This window comes from Physeter macrocephalus, chromosome 20 (assembly GCF_002837175.3).
Source record: "Physeter macrocephalus isolate SW-GA chromosome 20, ASM283717v5, whole genome shotgun sequence".
Taxonomy (NCBI): Eukaryota; Metazoa; Chordata; class Mammalia; order Artiodactyla; family Physeteridae; genus Physeter; species Physeter macrocephalus.
This window is the reverse complement of record NC_041233.1, coordinates 28,528,436-28,548,445: the sequence shown is the minus strand read 5'-3', so window position 1 is coordinate 28,548,445 and position 20,010 is coordinate 28,528,436. Positions and strand designations below refer to the sequence as shown.

Genomic DNA, 20,010 nt, shown 5'->3' with positions numbered 1-20,010 from the left:
AGTTTTCTAGTCTCCTACCCGGTGTGATCAGGATCCTGCTCCTGGTAGAAATCCTCAGTCATGCTGGTGGTGAAACTCGTTGGCAGCCCACCTGAGACTACTGGCCCCGTGCTTGGAGCGTTGCTCGTGTGACCTTACTTCTGAGGAGGCTGTCTCCTAGCCCCACCTGTAGCCCAGGCTCATCCTGCCCCTCCTCTGTGCATTTCCCGCATTCTCTCTGATCTGCTTGTGTGGAGCTTGGCTTCACTGACGGGCCTCCTGAGCTCCTGCTTCTTGGCAAGGGTTGTGGGTGGGACAAGCCTGTAGTGACCAACCATCCCTGTTTACCTGGGGGGCCTGGGACATGGTTATTTTGGTACAAAGACTGGGAAAGTTGTGGGCGAACAGGCATGAGCCGGTCACCCTGGTCAGGCCAGGTTCCTGCCGTAGGTGGGCTCCTTCCCTGGGTAGCCCTGTCCACCAGCTTTCTCGAGTCTGATCAGAGTCAAGAGTTTCCCTGAGAAGGATGTAGCATTCCAAATAACTTGTCGTGATTCTGGAAGCTGTTTTGTATGGACTGCCCTTCCTGGACCTGATGCTGGGGCACGGTCACGAGTCATTTGGCTCAGAGGTAGAATGAATGGGGGTGTCCAGATGGTTGGGGGGATCAGAGATCAGGCAGGGGAGCTGGAAGATAGACGCCATCGCTCTTGATGTTTCATGGCAAAAACTCAGTGGAAGGTGACCGTAGATGCTGGGAGATGGTGAAATTTCACCCATCAGAATCCTTCTTGGGGGGAACTCTACATTATGTTTGGGATAAATATCTCACAAACCGCTCGAGGGAAGGAGTAAGTCACTGAATGTCACGCTTGAGTCACAAAGGTGGTGGCCGAAGAGCCTTCAAGGAGAACAGGGCTCTGTTAACTGAGGGACCACTGGGAGCTGAGCCTTCTGAAGAATCTGTGTATGAAGCCCTGGCTGATGTTAATTGGTGGCAAAATAGAAAGCGGAACAACTTAAAGCTGGGATTTTGGAAAGGAGGAGAGAGAAAGCGGTGAGGCCAGTTGCTGTGTGGAGGAAGACGGAGGGGACAGTCTGGTTCGGTGGGACCCACGAGAGACTGGGCAGTCCTGAGTGTCTCACGAGGAACTGAAGGTGGCTAGTCGTGGGCTGTGCTGTGTGACCGCCACCCTCCTCTCCCCTCCAGAGCCTTCTGTAAAGTCCCTGTTGCTTTTTCACACTTGTGTGTGAGTGGATTCTGCGTGGAAAACTTAAGGAGGTTGAATTCTGGGTCTGGGCATTCACATGGGATGAAATAGAGGCAGTGCGTTCTATATGTACGGCGGTGATGGATGGGAAACAGCAGACAGTTTGGTTGTACACTATGTGATGCCTGGTGCTTCCCTGTGGCCACCGAGGACCATTCTGATTATCTTCTTCAATATCATCTAAGAGATACTGAACACCAACTCTGAGCCAGGTGCTTTTTCATGCCCGTGAAAATCAAGGAATGATCCTGATTCCATTGCACCGTGGATGGAAGCTATTGAAGGAATGTCTGGAGGAGAAATGCTAGGAGTACACACATTGCCTGTGAATGTGTGGTGGGGAGGCCTCTGTGGGGAAGAAGGGGGTCAAGAAAACCTTCACAGGACTTCATGGGGGGAAAGCCTTTGAGCTGAAACTTCCATTTCAAGATGAACCGAGCACATTTGATGATAGAGACGATATCAAAAATAAAAACATAGCCGAGCTTGAAAACAAGGGACCACTTAGTGGGCCAGAAGCTAAGAAGAACACCTAGTAAAACAGAAAGCATTTGAGTTGAGCTTGGCAATGTGGGTTAGGATCCTGAAAGTCAAAGGAGAGAGGAGATGATTCCACAGTGAGGGAGCAGCAGGAAAAGAGCAAGTGCATGGTGTGCTGTGGGAATGAGGCCTGGGCTGCCAACACAGAGGCATCTGAGGGGCAGTGAGACTGGGAAAGTGGGCTGGAGACAGCTGGTCAGGTCTTTAAATGCCGAGCTAAAGACTTTGGACTGAATTTTGCAGGAAAAGGAGATTTTGAGGGAGGGGCATCAGGATTGGTGATTGTGCCGAGAGAAGCACAAATGGGCAAGTAGAGACTAAATTGGTGAGGTAGGAGCTCAGGGATGCTAGGACAGTTGGGACAATGAGCTCCTGGGTCAGGACACAACAGGAGAGGATTGCTGCAGTGGACACAGTGAGGCAAGGCCTGAGCTAGCACCACGCAGTGGAGGCAGGTAGGTGATGTGTGTGATATTTGGAAGTAGAAGCCACAGGCCATGTGCACCCAGCAGCCACCTGGACACTACTGCTGACAGCGACATCATTAAGAGCATCTTGGGAGCCAGGCACTGCGCTAAGCCCTATACATTATAACCAGGTTGAAGGGCAAGGACCATGTTGTATTCGTTGCATATCTCCCGTTCTGCTGTTGTGTTGTAGGGGTTCATGACGAGGAAGCCACAAAACCAGTCTTATCAGTGAATTCGTGTCCAGTTTACAGTTGAGAGAACCGAGGCCTAGGAAGGGCAGTGAGGTGACAGAACCAGGCTAGTACCTGCAGGCCTCCGGACTCCCCGTCCAGTGCTCTTCGCGTGTTGTTACTTCCCGTTTGAAGATAATACCTTCTTTTTGAAGCCACTGTCAGCTCTTGCTTTGGCTATGACTTTTTTTTTTTTTTTTTTTTCCGGTACGCAGGCCTCTCACTGTTGCGGCCTCTCCCGTGGAGGAGAGCAGGCGCGGGAATGGCAGGCTCAGCCGCCAGGGCTCAGGGGCGTGGGATCTTCCCGGAGCGGGGCACAAACCCGTGTCCCCTCTCTGGCCTCTCACTGTTGCCTCTCCCGTTGCGGAGCGCAGGCTCAGCGGCCATGGCTCACGGGCCCAGCCGCTCCGCGGCATGTGGGATCTTCCCGGAGCGGGGCACAAACCCGTGTCCCCTCTATCGGCAGGCAGACTCTCAACCGCTGTGCCACCAGGGAAGCCCAGCTATGACATTTTGACATTACTGTCTCTGAGCCAATTAGGTCCTGAGGCTGCTTGACCTGATTCTTTTAACATTTGTGTGGACGAGCATGGTGCACCCAGGCCTCCTTGCCTGGGACTGCCCATGAGGCTAGCTGCTCTCCGAAGGTCTCCTTGGAGAAAATGCCGCCTGGGCTGCTCTGGTGCCCTCAGGATGGAGCAGTTCCACTGCCCAGAGAGCAGGCAGCTCAGAGTTCAGGCAGTACCTTCAGAACAGGCCTCTCCTGTAGAGAAGGCAGGTCCTTGCTCTGAGCAAGGAAAAGATTTCATATTGCAGCCTCCATGCTCAAGGGAAAGTAGCTCTGCCTGTTCAGAACTCAAAAGCTGTGTTTGTCCTGAACTGCCCCAGTGTTTATCCTTGCAACAATGGGACTCAAGCGAGACTAGACACCAGTTTCCATTTTCCATGTTTAATGTGTTTTCCTTGACGCACGGCTCAGGAGCTTGGGCCCTCCACATCTGGGCCCCTTTCTCACCTGTCTTTGTCACAGGTGAGAGTTTCAGAACCAGGGCATGGTGGGTAAGGCCCAGCTGGGGAAGGATTCGCCAAGACAACCTCAGCGTATCAGTAGATTCACTGGTTGTCTAGGATCTCTCAGATGAGCACATCATTCATTCAGGAAGCATTTATTTGTCACTTGCACCAGGCGCTATTCCAGGCTCTAGGCATAGGGCAGCGAGCACCAGAGATCCAGGGTGTGAATTATTTACGTTGATAAACTAGATCAGAAGTTGTAGAGCTCAGTGTAAACAGTGACAAATGTGAGTCACCATTTGCAGGTGCTTTTAATAGTTGACCCTTGGAGCTTCATCATCAAAGTGAGCAACATTCCTTGACCAGTTCGCAGAATAGCCTGTCTTAGTCTTGTCTCTCTCCTCGGCACTCAGGCTTAGCTTTACAAAAACAGCAAGACTGCATAGGGCCTTCTCTTGGAGCGATGGCCGAGGGATTCTGTATCAGAGTGCACCCCCAAAGTGTCAAGGATTACTGCTTCCCTTATCTTTTTGTAAAAGTAAAAATATTTATTATTTTCTGTGTATTAAGTTGGTGTGTGCTTAATTCAAAATTTGGGATACCAAATTTTGATCAGTTGGAGCATTTGATTGACCACATGATGATGATCAGTTCCACTTTGGGATTTGGAGTTGGTCCACAATGAGGGACGTTTCAGTGTTGCAGCAAATGCCATTGAGATGCCTCCCGGCTGTTAGGGTGTTGCTGGGGACTTTGTTCACTACATCTCACGTTATCTGCTTGTGCACAGACGTGGGTAAGTTCTTCGCACCAGGATTGCTGTGGTCCTCCTGGTGAACCTCCAGTGAACAATCTAAATTGGGAAAGGGATCCTGGCCCTTTTTCTGTAGTGGCTGCTGGGAGCCAAGTTTGTGGCCCATTGAAAATACACAGCATCTCAGGGTTTGCCTTCTATGTATTCACAGCCTCCCGGCTTCGTCTTCAAGTATGTTCTCTCATTTCCCTTTTGCCTCCTGTTTGAACTTAACACGTGTGTGGTTATATGCTCCATAGAGTTTTGTGAGCTGAATGAAATCCTTCTAAGAGTAAGGCAGTACAGGCAGACCTGGGAGATGTTGCAGGCTCGGTTCCAGACCACTGCAATAAGCTAGTATCGCAATAGAGCAAGTCATACGAATTTCTTGGTTTCCTGGTGCATATAAAAATTATGTTTACACTATACTGGAGTCTGTTAACTGTGCAGTAGCATTATGTTTTAAAAAAAAACAGTGTACATACCTTAATTAAGAAATACTTTATTACCAAAAAATGCTAATCGTCATCTGGGCCTTGATCGAGTCATTTACTAACATCAAAAGATCATTGATCACAGATCATCATAAGAAATGATGAACAAGTTTGAGATATTGAGAGAATTACCAAAATGTGACACAAAGGCATGAAGTGAGCAAATGCTGTTGGAAAAATGGCACCTATAGACTTGCTTGAGGCGGGGTTGCCACAAACCTTCAATTTATAAAAACAAACAAACAAAAACAAAAAACACAATATCTGCGAAGTGCAGTAAAGCGAGTTATGCCTGGATATATAAATAAAAAGGGCAAGAAGCACACAGAGTGGGCTTTTGTATTGTTTGGTTGTACTTTATAGAATCATAGGCCAATATTAATATTAGAGATAGTCTAGTTCAGGGTTAAGTTTTGCTGTACTGGGCCAGATAGTAAGTATCTTAGGCTTTGCAGGCCATAGAGACTGTCACAACTATTTCACTCTGCCATTGTAGTTTGAAAGCAGCGCAGACAATACATGGGTGTGAGTGTGTTCCAATAAAACTTTATTTATAAAAACAGGCGGTGGGCCAGATTTGTTTCACAGGCCATAGTTTACTGATTCTTGGTCTAGTTCAACTCTTCATTTTATAAACTAAGAAATTGAAAGAAAATTTTTAGGAAGTGATTTCCTAAGACAATATAGTATAAGAGTGACACTACCAGTGAGCCATTTATAATGGGGAAATTTATGGACATACAGATACATACAGATAAATATAGGCACACACGCACTCATACCATCTCCATTAGCACCTTGTTTCTGAATATTCATATTAATTTCCACATTAATCTCAGAGTGACTGTCTCCTTAAAAAACTATGTATTGTGGACAAGCATGATCTCGCCTGCAGGTGTAAGCAAAGTCTATAAATGGCTGGGCTGTGTAGCTGCTCAGCCCCTGTACAGATTCGGTCTTTTGTGCTCACTTCAAAGACTAGTCTTGCCAATATAGCTGTCAGCTCCTTGAGCAAAGATAGAGCCTTTAGAATGACTCTTTTTTGCTTATTTTCCTCATATTCCCATGCTACTACATTTAAATATTGCTCCAGGAAACATACACATCTAATCCATGAGCTGAAAATATATGCTACTTGCTTTACTGTCTGGGGGATGATTTGTTGAAATAAGGAGGAAGAAAAATGCCAGTCTTTCCCTTTATCTTCCTAAATATACTGCATGTGTGGCATTTTATATTAACATAGTATGCATACCCTGGACCATTCCATCCTTAACTCCTAGGGCCCCAAAGAAAATATGTAACAAGTACGCCTTTCAAAGAGAAATAATCCTATTCTTCTAATAGAGTTAAACAGATACATTCACTGCTGTGCTGTTTGCACCTGAAATTGGACAAGTTGAACAAAATGGAGGGCACATGGGCACAGCTTAATCACATAGGTGACATCAGTGACTTCGTTTCTCTCTTTAGGTGCCTCGTGGTGCTGGTGACAGTTCTCATTAGCATCCTCTACTTTTTGTTTTCAGTGGTGCCTGGTTGCAAATTCACACATACCTCACATTTCCGTCTCACTCTCTCTTCCTCACCTCTGCTCCCTTCCCTTTCCCCCTCCCCTTTTTTTTTTTTTTTTTTTTTTTTTTTACATTATAGGCAAATCTACATAAAATGTCCATATCCCCTGCAGACGATGCCCTATGTAGCAGAAAGATCATAGGTTGCATGGGCTTGTAGTTTTACTAAGAATGCCCCCATAGTGAACAGGTAGATCCTGCTTTATGTGCAGTTGGGAATAAATTGAGATCTTGTTTGAGTTTATTTTAACTCGAAGTGAGGCTTCTTTTAAAGGAACCGAGTGGTAATCCACCCCCTCCCAGGACTTAATAATGGCTCTTTATTTTATCCTGTGCATAAATAGAATTTATATCTGGGGTATGAATCAGTAAATCAAAGAAGGTATGCTTTATTTGTATTATTAAACATGAAAGTTTGTCTTTGATGAAAGGCGCACTAGATTGCACTCGATTTGTTACCTGGGACCCAGCGCCATGGGGTGAGAAAACAAGTCAGAGAAGTCACTTGAATTCAGCGGAAACCCATGTGTAGGTAGTGAGCTGCCTGTCACTGGAGGTGGTCAGAGAGAGAGGCAGGATCTCATTTGGTGGCGCCGTTGCTGATGGTTGGTCAGACTTCATCCTCATGGCTTTAGTTAGGTTATACAGAAAAGTAAGATGTCAGAGATGCTCCAGAATAAAAATGCTTACCTGGAAGTTGAACAGACTTCGTTTCTCATCCCCGTGTTGAGATTGTCCAATGTGTATCAGCGTGTGAGGCTCGAAGAAGTCCTGCAGTAAGAAAGCAGAAAGACTTTGGCCCAGCATTTCCCACTCCTGTTTTACCATGAGACCCTTTCCCCATGAAACATCTGTGGGCATCACAAAGGACACACTTTGGGGAACATTTAACCAGCCCCAGGGATTGTCAAACTGTAACCCATGGGCCAAATGTGGCCCACTGCCTGTATTGTACAGCTCACAAGCTCAGGATGGTGTTTACATTTTTAAATGGTTTTTAAAAAAAATCTGAAGCATGTTCTCTGACATGTGAAAATTATGTGAAATCAAATTTCAGTGTTCATAAACAAAGTTTTATTGGGCCGCAGCCATGCTCTCATTTACATATTGTCTGTGGCTGCTTTTGCAATGCACTACAGCAGCAGAATTGAGTAGTATCCACAGAGTCCAAAATACGCCACCCAAAAATAGTCACTGTTGGGTCCTGAAACTGAATGCATTTGCCAACTCCCAGTCCAGATCTTCAAGTTCCCCTTCCGCTCTGTGACTGGCCACTGTAAGTGGCCAACAGGACTTGTTCCCATGATTCAAGGTAAGTGGATAAAATGTACCATCTAGCCGCTTCTTACAGAGACCCTCTTCATTTACTTCCACAAGCTCAATTAAATGATATGGTAGAGATGGGGGCACAGAGGCCAGAGCCAGGTGGCCCCCCAAATTCCACAGCTGGCTCAGCATAGGAATTTCCCCTTCCCAAGGTCAGTGGAATGTGGTCTGGGAATTCTCCAGCAGGGTCACTTTCTGTCTCCCCCTCCACCTGCCTGCACCTCCTGCAGTCAGTGTCCCCGAGGCCCCGCCCGGTCGCCCAGTGTCTAGTCCCTACCATGGAAGACACCCCTGATCCAGACCTGCAGGCCAGGTGTCTCAGCCATGCCAGCTGCCGGACTGTGCTTCCAGTCTGCAGGCCATATGCTCTATGCGCCAGCCTCTTCAGCATATTCTGTACAGAGCAGCTGTTAATTTTACGAGCTGGTGGGTTGGCTCCTCTGGCCTCCCGCCGTGAGAATGAAGGAGAGTTTCAGAAGTCAATCCTCGCAGAGTTCTGGAGAGAGGAAGAAACTCCTGGCACAGGAGCAGCTTGCTTCCTGCCGGCTGTTCATCCCTGGCTCCCACGGCCTCTGGTGGCAAGTATTGGGTTGGCCAGAAAGTTCGTTCGGGTTTTTCCATAACACCTTACGGAAAAAGCCGAACGAACTTTTCGGTCAACCCCATACTTACGCTGCTGCTGCTTCTCTCTCCTCTGGGGATTTTGCTGGGAGTGGGTGTCTGTTTTGTTCTTCTGTCTCATCCATTTGTTTGCTTATCCATCTATGGCCTCTCATCCATCCATCCATCCATCCAATCCACATAACTTCATTGGTGTTCCCTGGCACGCAGAACTGAATGTAGCACCCAATCAGTGGATGCCCAATAAGTAAGGCAGGACACTCAGGGCTTTCCCTTGTCTCTGTTCACTCTGTTTCAGCTTCTCTGTCTGGGCTGGGAGATAAGAGTCCTGCCCATGGCTGATCCAGCATCATCTGAATTGGGGCTTTTACTCTCTTTTGCTCTCCAGCTGGCCTGGTGTCTCATTTGATTGGAACCAACAAGAAGGATAGATGGAGCACTTAGCATCCCCAAATCGCCAGCTCCTGCTTTTCCTCTCTCCCTGGGACGTGCATCCTTGGGAAGGGATGCCTTGGCCCGTGGAGGGCTGCCATGTGTGCTACTGCAGGGCAGTTAGGAACCCAGCTTCTGCAGTCATTCTGCTGAGTCTCGGCTCTGCCGCTCTGTTGGGCTTTTCCTCTGGGCTAGTTGCTTCATTTTGGTGCCTCCGTTTCCTCATCTGTTCAGTGAGCATAATAATAGTCCCTGCCTCTTAATGTTGTTAGGAGGATTTGATTCATCAACATATGTAAAATGTTCAGAATAGTGCCTATTCCGTGGTTAGTGCTTAATTAAACATTTGCTGCTATTATTTTTGTTGTTATCTAGTGAGCCTAGTCACCACGTCATGGAGGAAACGTGCTGGTATGGAGACACACAGGGGTAGGGAGTGGAGGATAAACCCTTTCCTGTGACAGGGATGGAGCAGCCCTTAGACCTCACCAAACCTCAGATGTCGTCTCAGAGTGCTGAGCTACCTCTGGGCCTGGCCATCTGAAAGGGGTCTGAGTATCCCAGGATCCAGGTTTGGGTCCAGCCAGCTGATGATGTTTGGTCCATGCACACAATTCAGGCCCTTTCGTTTCTGAAGCTGGCTCATACCAGCCTGACTCATTGTCCAGTCAGCCAGGAAATTCTCACTTCATATAGCTGTCCTGAGCTGACGGGGCCGGAGGGCTGGCTGGGCTTTCCCTGGGAGCTGTACATTGTAGGCACGGGTGTCACAGGAAACACCCTGGCAGTATGACAGATGAATCTTGTGGAAAGAGGGTCAAGTGTACTCACTGTGGTTCCTGTATCCAGTCATCCCTGGATGCGGGGTGAGGCTGACAAACACAGAGCTGGTTTCAGAGGGTACGTCAGCACCCTCTGATGTGGGGAGATGTCTTTAACGACCATTTTGGCAGGCAGCAACCACAAATCCGTTGGAAGGATGCAAGGAAGTGTGTTAAGTCACCAGAAGATAAGGACACACGTTCTACTGTACATGCCAGGAATCTCCTCTGAGCCGTTCATCCATTTCTTCAGACATTCCTGGAGCACCTGCAAGGTGTCAGACGCTATTCAAGTCACTGGACACGTACTGGTTCTTCTAGCGAAATCTGTAAAGTGAAATCATCCCAAGTGTTGAAAGTGAAAACGTTATCTTGTATTTTGCTACAGTGCTTCTGGGTGGCAAGGTTTCTGAATTAGTTGGGTGATAAATCAGAGTCTGTGATCTCTCCATCCGTCTTTGGACGGGCCTGGGGGCCCAGGTTTTCTAATCCTGATCGTATATCCTGTGTCTTCCTGCTACTGGACATAAGGGACCTGAGTTTAACATGACTAATGTTAAACTAACTCCCTCCCTCCCTCCCCCTTCCCTCCCTCCCTCCCCCTTCCCTCCCCCTTCCCTCCCTCCCTCCCCCTTCCCTCCCCCTTCCCTCCCCCTCTCCCAGCCAGTAAAAGCTGGCGCCCCCTGGAGGCTTTGTAGGAAACGAAACACCTGTATTTGGAGCCACCATCTTGGGCTGGGACACTTTTCTCACTTAGCTTTTCCCTCGGGGCCTTCGGGGAACGCTGATGGTTTAGCAGCCCCTATTTGTCAGAAAAATATCCTTGTGGACTGAGACTCTCCTTGGAGCCTCGACTTCAGCTGTGAAGAAGTTTGTTTAACAGGGAGACTCAAAAACAGAGATGATGATGACAAAGTTACCAGCCACTGTCGTTGCTGGGAAGCACGTGCTTGGAAAGTCACACTTGGGACCACAGGCGAGCTGATGCTTCCAAGTTTATTTACTAGGCCATGTTTTCAGAGGAGGCAGACTGACTCGTGCCTCCAGGCCCCAAACACCCCAAATTCGTACACTAAAAGCCTCATTTTAAGGTACAGAATGAGGCTTTTTCCAGAAAAACAACTACTTGAGAAGAATGACAACAACAGAAATCCACCATTTGCTCTAAAAATTGTTTTGCAGAAAATGTTCCCATGTGTTTGAGTAGCGAGGGAACTAGGACAGGACGTTTGCTTCTCTGTCTGTCTTTAGGAAATTAGGGCACTTGAAAACTCAATTAAATGCACCCAGGCCTCTTAAGCACCAGGGCTATCTTTCTGCTCATCTAATTAATTGTAGTTCATAAAATTGGCCCCGTGCTGACATGGAGGGCACTACAAAGCTGAGGATCCAGGGGCCTGAGTGGAAGCTTGGTTCCTGCTTCACAAGCCTCTGGGGATACAGATCTTTCCTGAGGACATCCGGGTTACCTGTCAACTGTACGTGCCTCCTTCCGTGGCAAGCAGACCTCTGGGCCTTCCTTGTTTGTCGGGGGTGGGTTAATCGGGACAGTAAATGGACTCGGCATACTGCTTTCTTGTACTTGTAGAGAAGCCAGGATCCAGAGAATTAATCTGAAGGGTTGAGAAACCATCACCTTCCCAGACTGCTTTAGTGAAGAGGCTGAATTTTGATCTTTTCCCCATTGTTCTCTTTTCAGCATTTTTTTTTTCCCTGTGTTTCTTGGTGGCTGTTGAGGAAGCAGCTGTCCTAAGGGAAACAGGGAGGCTCGCATTGAAAAGGAGTGAGGAAGACCAGGCCCTGTTCCCACATCAGCCTCCCTCAAATTTCGGCTTTGCTTACACTAAAAACAGCTTGAAACGGAGGCCAAATGACAAAAAAGGGGCATTTCACAGGGCAGAGGCTGCCGGCTCCCTGGCGGCCACATGAGGCTGCTGGGTGTGTTAGCCTCTGGGCCCCAACTTGCACAGGAAGGCAAGGGGTGTGGAATCCCATTGGGAGGGGAGGGGGCCAGACCATTCTTCTTCTGTGTCATGCGAGATCTATCTGGAGTTAATTCTACTAGCCGGGCACTCACAGAACCTTCTGCCTGGGCTTATGGCCCAGGGGTGACAAATACCTTCCTGTGAAGGGGGAGCGGCTGATTTAGGGGCTGCTTAATCCCACAGACCCCTGCATGGGCTCCCGGGGCAGCTGCCATGAGGCGGGCGGTTTGGTTTCTTGGCCACCTTTGACCTCTGCAGGAAGAAAGCTTAGATCATCGGAAAGAAGGAAAAGAGTTTACTCACCTAGCTTCACTCAGTGTGTCAGTCTGGGCCTTGGGGATTGGTGATGGTGTTAGAAATCAATTTGGGATATGAGAGCAGAGGTGAGCATTGCTTCCTTTCATCTGAGGAACTGTGATCAGCAGAAAACTGTGCTTTTTTTAAATAATTTTTTTAAACTAATTTTTTTAATTTTTATTTTCTGGCTGCATTGGGCCATCGTTGCTGCGCACGGGCTCTCTCTAGTTGCGGCGAGCGGGGGCTACTCTTCATTGCGGTGCTCAGGCTTCTCATTGCGGTGGCTTCTCCTGTTGCGGAGCTTGGGCTCTAGGCGCACTGGCTTCAGTAGTTGTGGCACACGGGCTCAGTAGTTGTGGCTCGTGGGCTCTAGAGAGTAGGCTCAGTAGTTGTGGCACACGGGCTTAGTTGCTCCACAGCATGTGGGATCTTCCCGGATCAGCGATCGAACCCATGTCCCCCGCATCGGCAGGCGGATTCTTAACCACTGCTCCACCAGGGAAGTCCCAGAAAATGGCATTCTTAATCTGGGCTCTGTCATGACATTTCTGGTGACCTTGGACAAGTCCATTCCCTTTTAAGGTTTTGATATGTCTGTGGATAAAATGAGGGAGTAGCAATAGACTGTTCCCTTGAGTCCAAAATGTTTCTATGTTTTCTCATTCCCTCTGCTGTCCTTCAGTCAGCAAAGGCAGCAAGGGTCTCTCTCAGACCTGTGGTGCACTTGGCAATGTGCTAGGCACTGGGAGAGCTGCAAAAGGAGAAAGAATAGTTCTTTCTCAGCTGCCGGAGCAACTGGAGAAATGCAGGAAATCGTCTTGGACCGATCCTGCCTGGCCCTCCCCTGGCTTTGTGTTTCTTTAAAAAAAAAAACAAACTCTCCTTGTGTCATTAGGCCTCTGCCTGTCACTTGTCTCCTGTGATTCTTTTCCTCCTGGACTCCTTTCCAGGTGCATGTCCATATGCAGAGAAGGGAAGCATCTGGCGGCAGGAGCAGGGCCTGTGACCGTGGAGTTGGGCAGGAGGGAGGATGCCTCGGGAGGAGGGGTCACATCCTAAAGGGCCAGTTCCTCCCTGGAGAAGTTGGCTTCTTTTAAATCATTTCAATCTTGGCTGCCCCTCCTTGAGCCATCTTCAGATAGTCAGAAACCTCTGAGGGCATCACATTTTGCCTTGGTAACCCCCAGGCACCAGAATCGACTAGAAGGGCCTTCTTTCCGGTAGAGCAGCCTCTGCTTGGGGCGACCCTGGTTGAGATATGGCCTCTGTCCTTTGCTGTTTGCATCACTTTGATGGAAGTGCTGCTGGAGAAAGTCTCGGAGTTCCTGCCAAGTCTGTTCCTCTTCTGGGCAGAAGCAGCTCCATCTCTTCGTACCTGTAAACGTTTCATAAGAGGCACGTTTATTTAAAACAGGGACTCTGGCAGAGGCCCCCAGGAGGGGTTGAGGAGCAAGGAAACGTTACCATGGTGAGAGTCATTTTTTACTTTGGGAGCAAGGTAACTAATGTACCCAGGGGGCCGGCGGGAGCTTCCAGGCTAGCCCCCAAATGTACAGCAAAGGTGTGAATACTGTGGGTATTAGTGGGTTTGATGTTGCAGAGTTTCCCCCAAAATGAAGCTTTATTTCACGTGGACTTCTTAGATGAGCTTGAAAAACAACCACAACAAATCCTCAATTTGCTGCCTATTTCAAGCGTTTCCAGTTTGATGAACGTGATTTAAGCAAAGACTGTCCATATCCTTGGGGGTTAGGACTGAGCCCTTCCTTGAATGCTAAATGACTAAACATCATTGTTCCTCTTATCTGTGCCTGATTTGCAAACAAGTAGATTTCTCTGGCGGTTTTTCCTAGAAAGTTTCAGTGCTGAAGCAGATTTTCATAGCTCTCTGGACCAGAGGGAGTTACTGTGCCGGGGGCTCAGGGTTCTCTCCAACAGACCAACCTTGTAGAGGCAGTTCAGCAAACCACCCTTCCAGCCTCGAAAAATCCAATTCTTCTTCCCCGGGTTACGATGGAGAGATCCAGGTACAGAGAACAGAAATAAATAAGTAACCCGTTTCTCTTTCATGTAACTCTCTTTTAGACACAACCTCTGGTGTTAATTATTTCTGCTGTAGATTTTGTCAGCCCTTGAATCCCAGTCCTTTTGCCAGAGGTGGTATATTTTAGAGATGAAAAATGACATGAAAAACAATCTGCTTTCCTGAAAGGTAATTTTGTGTACATGAAACAGACACATTAAGCCACTTACAAGTGAGATGTTTGTTCTCGGGGATTTGGAGGAAATCTGAATTTCTAACTCTGGGCTCTTTAATAATTTTCAAAAGAACTGAGGGTAATAAATGTCTTTGAACTTCCCCAGGCTGTCTTTTCTTCAGTGATCTCGAAGCATTTGAAAAGGAACAGAATTCTCTACCTTGATGAAATCCTTAAGATGATAGAGGGGACGTTGGCCCCAGGAGGAGCTTTTTAGCAGAATGAGGGAACCTAAGGGAAAGAGGTCCAAGAAGAATGCACACGGTCACTTTCGGAGCTTCAGACATGGGTTTAACAGAAGGGCCTTCCAGCCAGTTTGTTTCTTCATAGCCTTGGTTACTAGGGCTTGGAAAAAAGACCAAGGAGAAAAGGAAAGAGATAGACCTTAGTTAAGGTCTGTCTTAAGGGAAAGGGTATCCGTAATGAGAATACATGTGACATGCAGCATTTTATAACTGTGGTGGTCAAGGATTAGAAGAGATCTAGTCCAGGGATGGTGAATAGGTTCCATGTCTGGGGCCCATTGTGATTAATCAGTAGTGGTTACTGAGGATGCTTTGCTGAAGATTCAAGGCTCAGCAACAGAGTAATAATTGGGGCTACTGCTCTACAGAATGCTGTGATTGATTAGTGATGTCTGCCATGAGCAATGGCTTGGAGGGTGGCACTACCAGTGTTATTTCTGCCTTATTCTGCCTTAGTTATCTCTGTTCTCGATCATTTTCCCTAAAGTTTACTTTATGAGTGATTTAAGTGAGGCTTGTCCACGGTCAGTCAGTCCCAAGCAGCAAATGGTCGAGAACCCATGTTTCCTGACTCTGTCTAGTATTTGATACCCTAGCTCCATAGATTAGATCTCAGAGGAGCAGCAAGTTGTCAGCTTCCTGCATGAGACTTCTTTTTTTTTTTCTTCATATTGCAGCCTGACTTCAGATTTTTCCATCTGGAGACTTTCTTTAGTGTTTGGAGAAGCGGGAGGGGGTAGATTTCAGATCCACAGTGATCCTACAAACAAACAGAAATGCAAGCACAATTTTTCCATTTATTAGGTCTACTCTCAAAACTCTTTTAGCACAGAGCACAGGTTGCTTACAGTCCTCCCTCTGCAAAGCTTTCCCCTCGGCCCACTCCCAGGGTTCCATTCTCCCCATCTCTGAAGATGCCTTTCTCCACATCCCACTCCCCCTGCACCGTAAAAAGCTTTTGGTGGGGGGTTGTTCTGCCATCATTTCCGTTCTTGCTTCAGAAGCCTCAACTGCTTTTTCTTCCTGTTTTTTCCCTTTATGTTTTATCTCTTCAGGTATTCATGCTCACATCTTAAAGGCTATGCTTGCAAAGATAAATACATTTTGCCTCTGACCAACAGCAGTTTCTGCCCTGACTTGAATTGAGAAGTCTGTAAGCGTTGCTGGGTGGAAACAGCGGTAGAGTCCTCAGCTTCGTCCTGGGGACCATAAAAGTTTGCTGAGCTTTTATTGCCTCCATCAAGATGAAAATGGGATTCCAAGCCTTGAAATATGATAGATAAATAATAAGGAAGACTCTAGCTTTTGTCAGAGCAAAGTTCTCTGTACCAGTTTTATAAGTCTACCAATTATGTCATTCTCTGGCATCTGTTTCATTCTGATGTAAAAGAGAACCTTCTCTATGAATTCATGCAACACTGTGGCTGGATAGAGGATTTCAGACAATTGGTAGATCTTGGGAGAAAGCTGACAAATCATGTTTTTGAGCCATAACTCACCCCCACACTCCTCACCCATTCCTCAATTCTTGCTCCTTCCCTTCTGGTGTGATGGGAATTGGAATAGAAAGCTCCACTAGCTGTAAGGCCCAGGCTGGGTTTAGATTCTGGGGTGGTGATTGATAGGGCACTGTAACAGACAGGACTGCAGTTTGAGGTACCAGGCTGTCTTTCACCTTTGAGGTGGCTAGGATTCTTTGTCACGATCGAATTTGCCACCTTGGCTTCAGTAACCGGCTGCATACAGATGGGAAGAGCTCAGCCTACATTTCCAGGCACTGCTTAGGAGAGCCCCACGTTTCACCTTCACAAGTTGCCCCTGTGCCACTCTGGATGGCTAGGGAACTGTCCAGTGAGTGCTCCCTAGAGCTTGTTTCTAATTTGAATGATTTGGTGGGAAACTGATACAGACATCTTACATCATAGCAGTAGCCACGTCCTGTGGATTTGCCCTCCATGCTTCTGCCTCCATTGTCCTGGTTTAGACCCTGTGACCTCTTCCTTGACCCATTATAACAGCTGCTGTGTCACACTCCCCATTTGCTCCATCTCCTCCCTTTAGTCCACCTTGCATGCCATTGTCAGATGAACTTTCCCTGAAGCCAGCTTTGCTTACGTTTCCCCCATGGCTCAGAGACTTTCAGTGGCATCTCATGGCCTGAAGCCCAAACTCCTTATGCAGATGGTCAGAGCTGACCATCATCTGGCCCCCACTCTCTTTCCGTACAGCCTTCCCTCTCTTCTCCAATGTTCTTGTGTGTTCAAATCCTACTGCTCTTTAAGATGCAGTGCGGGGTCTTCCCCTCCTCTGTAACTCACCACTGTTCTACACTATTCACATACACTTGTGCAGGTGACCTATGTGCCCTATTAAAGGCATCGCCCAAGTGGTTAAGAACACTGGCTGCAGAGCCAAGCTGGTCGAATCTGACTTTTGGTCTGCCACGTACTAATGTAACCTTGGGCCAGTGGCAGTCCTACAGACAGCGCCTATTTTGTAGGATTATTATGAGGATTCAGTGAGCTAATATTTATAAGGTGGTTAGAACAGTAACTGGCACACACTAAATATTATATAAATTGCTGCGCAACGGGAGAGGCCACAACAGTGAGAGGCCCGCGTAACGCAAAAAAAAAAAAAAGGGAAAGCACTTTGTCACTTCTTCGTTCAACTGATATTATTGAGTATCTGGAAGTACCAGGCACTCTGCTAGGTAGTTGTTAATGATCAAAATGGAATGAGATATTGTTTGAATATTCAAGGAGCTCACAGTCTAGGGAAAAAGAGTTGTAAGTCAGTATCTAAAGACGTTGATTATGACCATATGGAAGACAAGTGACAAACATTATTCTGTTCTCATTCCCATGTTACAGATGAGAAAACTAAGGCACAAAGATTTTTTAAAAATTAATTCTTAATTGAAGTATAGTTGATTTACAAGGATTTTAAAAAATAACTTAGGAAAGACCATACATCCAGTAAGCATCAGAATGGGAATTTAAACCTGGGTTCCTGTGACCTGATGGCCTAGACTCTTGCCACTGTACCATGGTGCTTCTCGTTCATGAATGAGTGAAGGAATGAGTGAATGTGTGAAAGAATACATTGGACCATCCCAAAGACACATGGCTCTGGGAAGAGATCATTCCAGGGATTCGCCTTATAGGATGAGTTCTCAGTCAAGTTGGAAAGATGGTAAACCCCTGAAGCCGTGACCATTTGTCTAGCCAAGCACTTCCTATGGTGGACAGTTGGAGTGGTTTATTGCTTCCGTTTTGGGGGCCACCTCACCCCTCTTGTCTTACCTCGATGCCCTCCAGGCATTTATCTCTGAGGCAAGGATGGTTTTAGTTTCTGCTCCTTTGGGTAATACCCAGGACAAAAGGTGGATGTGACGATGGAGAGAACCAGTATATAACCATTCCCTCTTTAATGTTTCATCATATTGGGACCATTTGGAAGGTTTCCATAGGTACAGGGACAATGCCTCTCCACTGGGCTTCATCAGCCACTGAATAATCAAGACGTCAAGGTAGAGTCTGGAGTGAGGCTGGCTGGTTTCCATGGCAACCACTGCTTGCCTCAATCCTGCTCACACACTTCTCGATTTCCACGCAGGCATGTGTTTGTTTATTAATGGCTTAACCCGGGAGTGCTCAAGTGGCTATGTAGGTGCTGTCTCCACCCTCACTGCTGAGGTCACCCTCTCAGTTTGGAGATGGACCCACAGGTAGATTGGCCAGAGGCACAAGATTTGCCACACCAGGAAACGCTCTCCTTTAGGGCCTAGATCTTGTGCTGACGTCATCATGATGATGGCGATCGGGGGTGGGGACACTTAGAGATGCCCGTCTAGGACCATTAGAGTGAGATGCCATGTAGAGTCTTGCAGTGAATCACAGACTGCCCTGGAGAGCTGATGGTGATGTGTGGACCTTTCATAAACGGATGGCTTGTTGTTCTTCCCTGGGGATGCCCATGGGCTGGCTGAGCATGCATGGGCTGGAGAAGCTCTGGACATGGCTGTCCAGCATGGGAGCCACTAACCCCAGGTGGGTATCGATCACTTGAAATATGGCCAGTCCAAATTGAGATATGCTGTAAGTGTAAAATTTAGTACAAAAATTTAGTATGAAGACTGCAAAATATTACTGATACTAATTTTTATATTGATTATATCTGGAAAGGATAATATTTAGGATGATCTAACCAGAACCTAATCTAGGTTAAATAAACTTTATTAAAATTCACTTGTTTTTACTTTTAAAAAATGTGCTCCTAGGTGGATAGGGATGATGATTTTACAACAGTGTAAATGTACTTAATGCCACTTCACTGTTACTTAAAAATGGTTAACATGATAAATCTTACATTATATGTTTTACCACAATTAAAGCAAAAAGGGGACTTCCCTGGTGGCGCAGTGGTTAAGAATCCGCCTGCCAATGCAGGGGACACGGGTTCGAGCCCTGGTCCGGGAAGACCCCACATGCCGCGGAGCAGCTAAGCCCGTGAGCTACAACTACTGAGCCTGCGCCCTAGAGCCCGTGAGCCACAACTGCTGAGCCCATGTGCCACAACTACTGAAACCTGCACGCCTAGAGCTCGTGCTCCGCAACAAGAGAAGCCACCGCAACGAGAAGCCCACGCACGGCAACAAAGAGTAGCCCCCACTCGCCGCAACTAAAGAAAGCCCGTGTACAGCAATGAAGACCCAACGCAGCCAAAAATAAATAAATAAATAAATAAATAAATAAATAAATATATATATATATATATATATATATATAAAGAAAGCAGAAAGAAAAAAATGCCCAGTGGGAAAGGAACCATCTCTTCCAGGCCTCTTTCTTAGAAGTCTGGACCATTTTTCCAAAATCCCGCAGGACACCTCCCCATTTTATCTCATGAGCCAGAATGGAGTTACATGCTTGGTCCTAAACCAACTGCTGGCAAAAGAATTAGACCACCTGGCTGGCTCAGACTGACTAGGGCTACCGAAGAACGAGGCCAGGGTCTCTGTGATGCGTCACCCGCATCCCTGAAGCAGGGCTCTCTAAAGGAAGGTGGGTAGCCAACACTGCAGCCTTAAAGCACAATGTACAAGAAAATCAATATATGTGAGCTTCGGGTAAAAGCGATATAAAAACTTCCTTCTCCTCCTTGGAATGTTATTATTTGTCTTTAAATCTGGCTACAGTTGTAAATAAATCAGTTAAGTGCCCCCAAATTGGGCATCCTAGGAAATTTAGAATTTATGTACGTGGCTTGTACGATATTTATTTTGACAGGGCTGCTCTGTAGCATTCGTGGTTAAACACGGGGTCTGGGTTAGTCTCTCCTGTGTGTAAAGTTTGTGACCTTGGACAGCCTGCTTTACTGGGTCTCATTTGCTTCGTCTGTAAGATGGGAATAACAGTAACATCTACATCCTAGGGTTGTGAGCTGAGCTAATACATGTAGAGCACTCAGAACCGAGTCTGGCCCACAGGAAGAACCTGAGAAAGCTTAGCTCTCATCAGAAGCAGGGGAGGGCCAGTGGCTGTTCCAGAGCCTGCTCATCACAGCTCCTCCAGCAGGCAGAGTGCTGACTCTGAGAAGCAGAGGAATCACCCCACAGGGAGCTTTTAATCAGAGGTGGCTGATGAGTACCTGATGGA

The 20,010-nt window shown here is 47.2% G+C and overlaps 1 protein-coding gene across 26 annotated transcripts in view; it reads left to right on the top strand.

The window, feature by feature from the left end:
• Nucleotides 1-20,010, top strand: part of KCNMA1 (potassium calcium-activated channel subfamily M alpha 1) — a 761,872-nt gene that overhangs the window by 200,190 nt on the left and 541,672 nt on the right. The window lies entirely within an intron of this gene.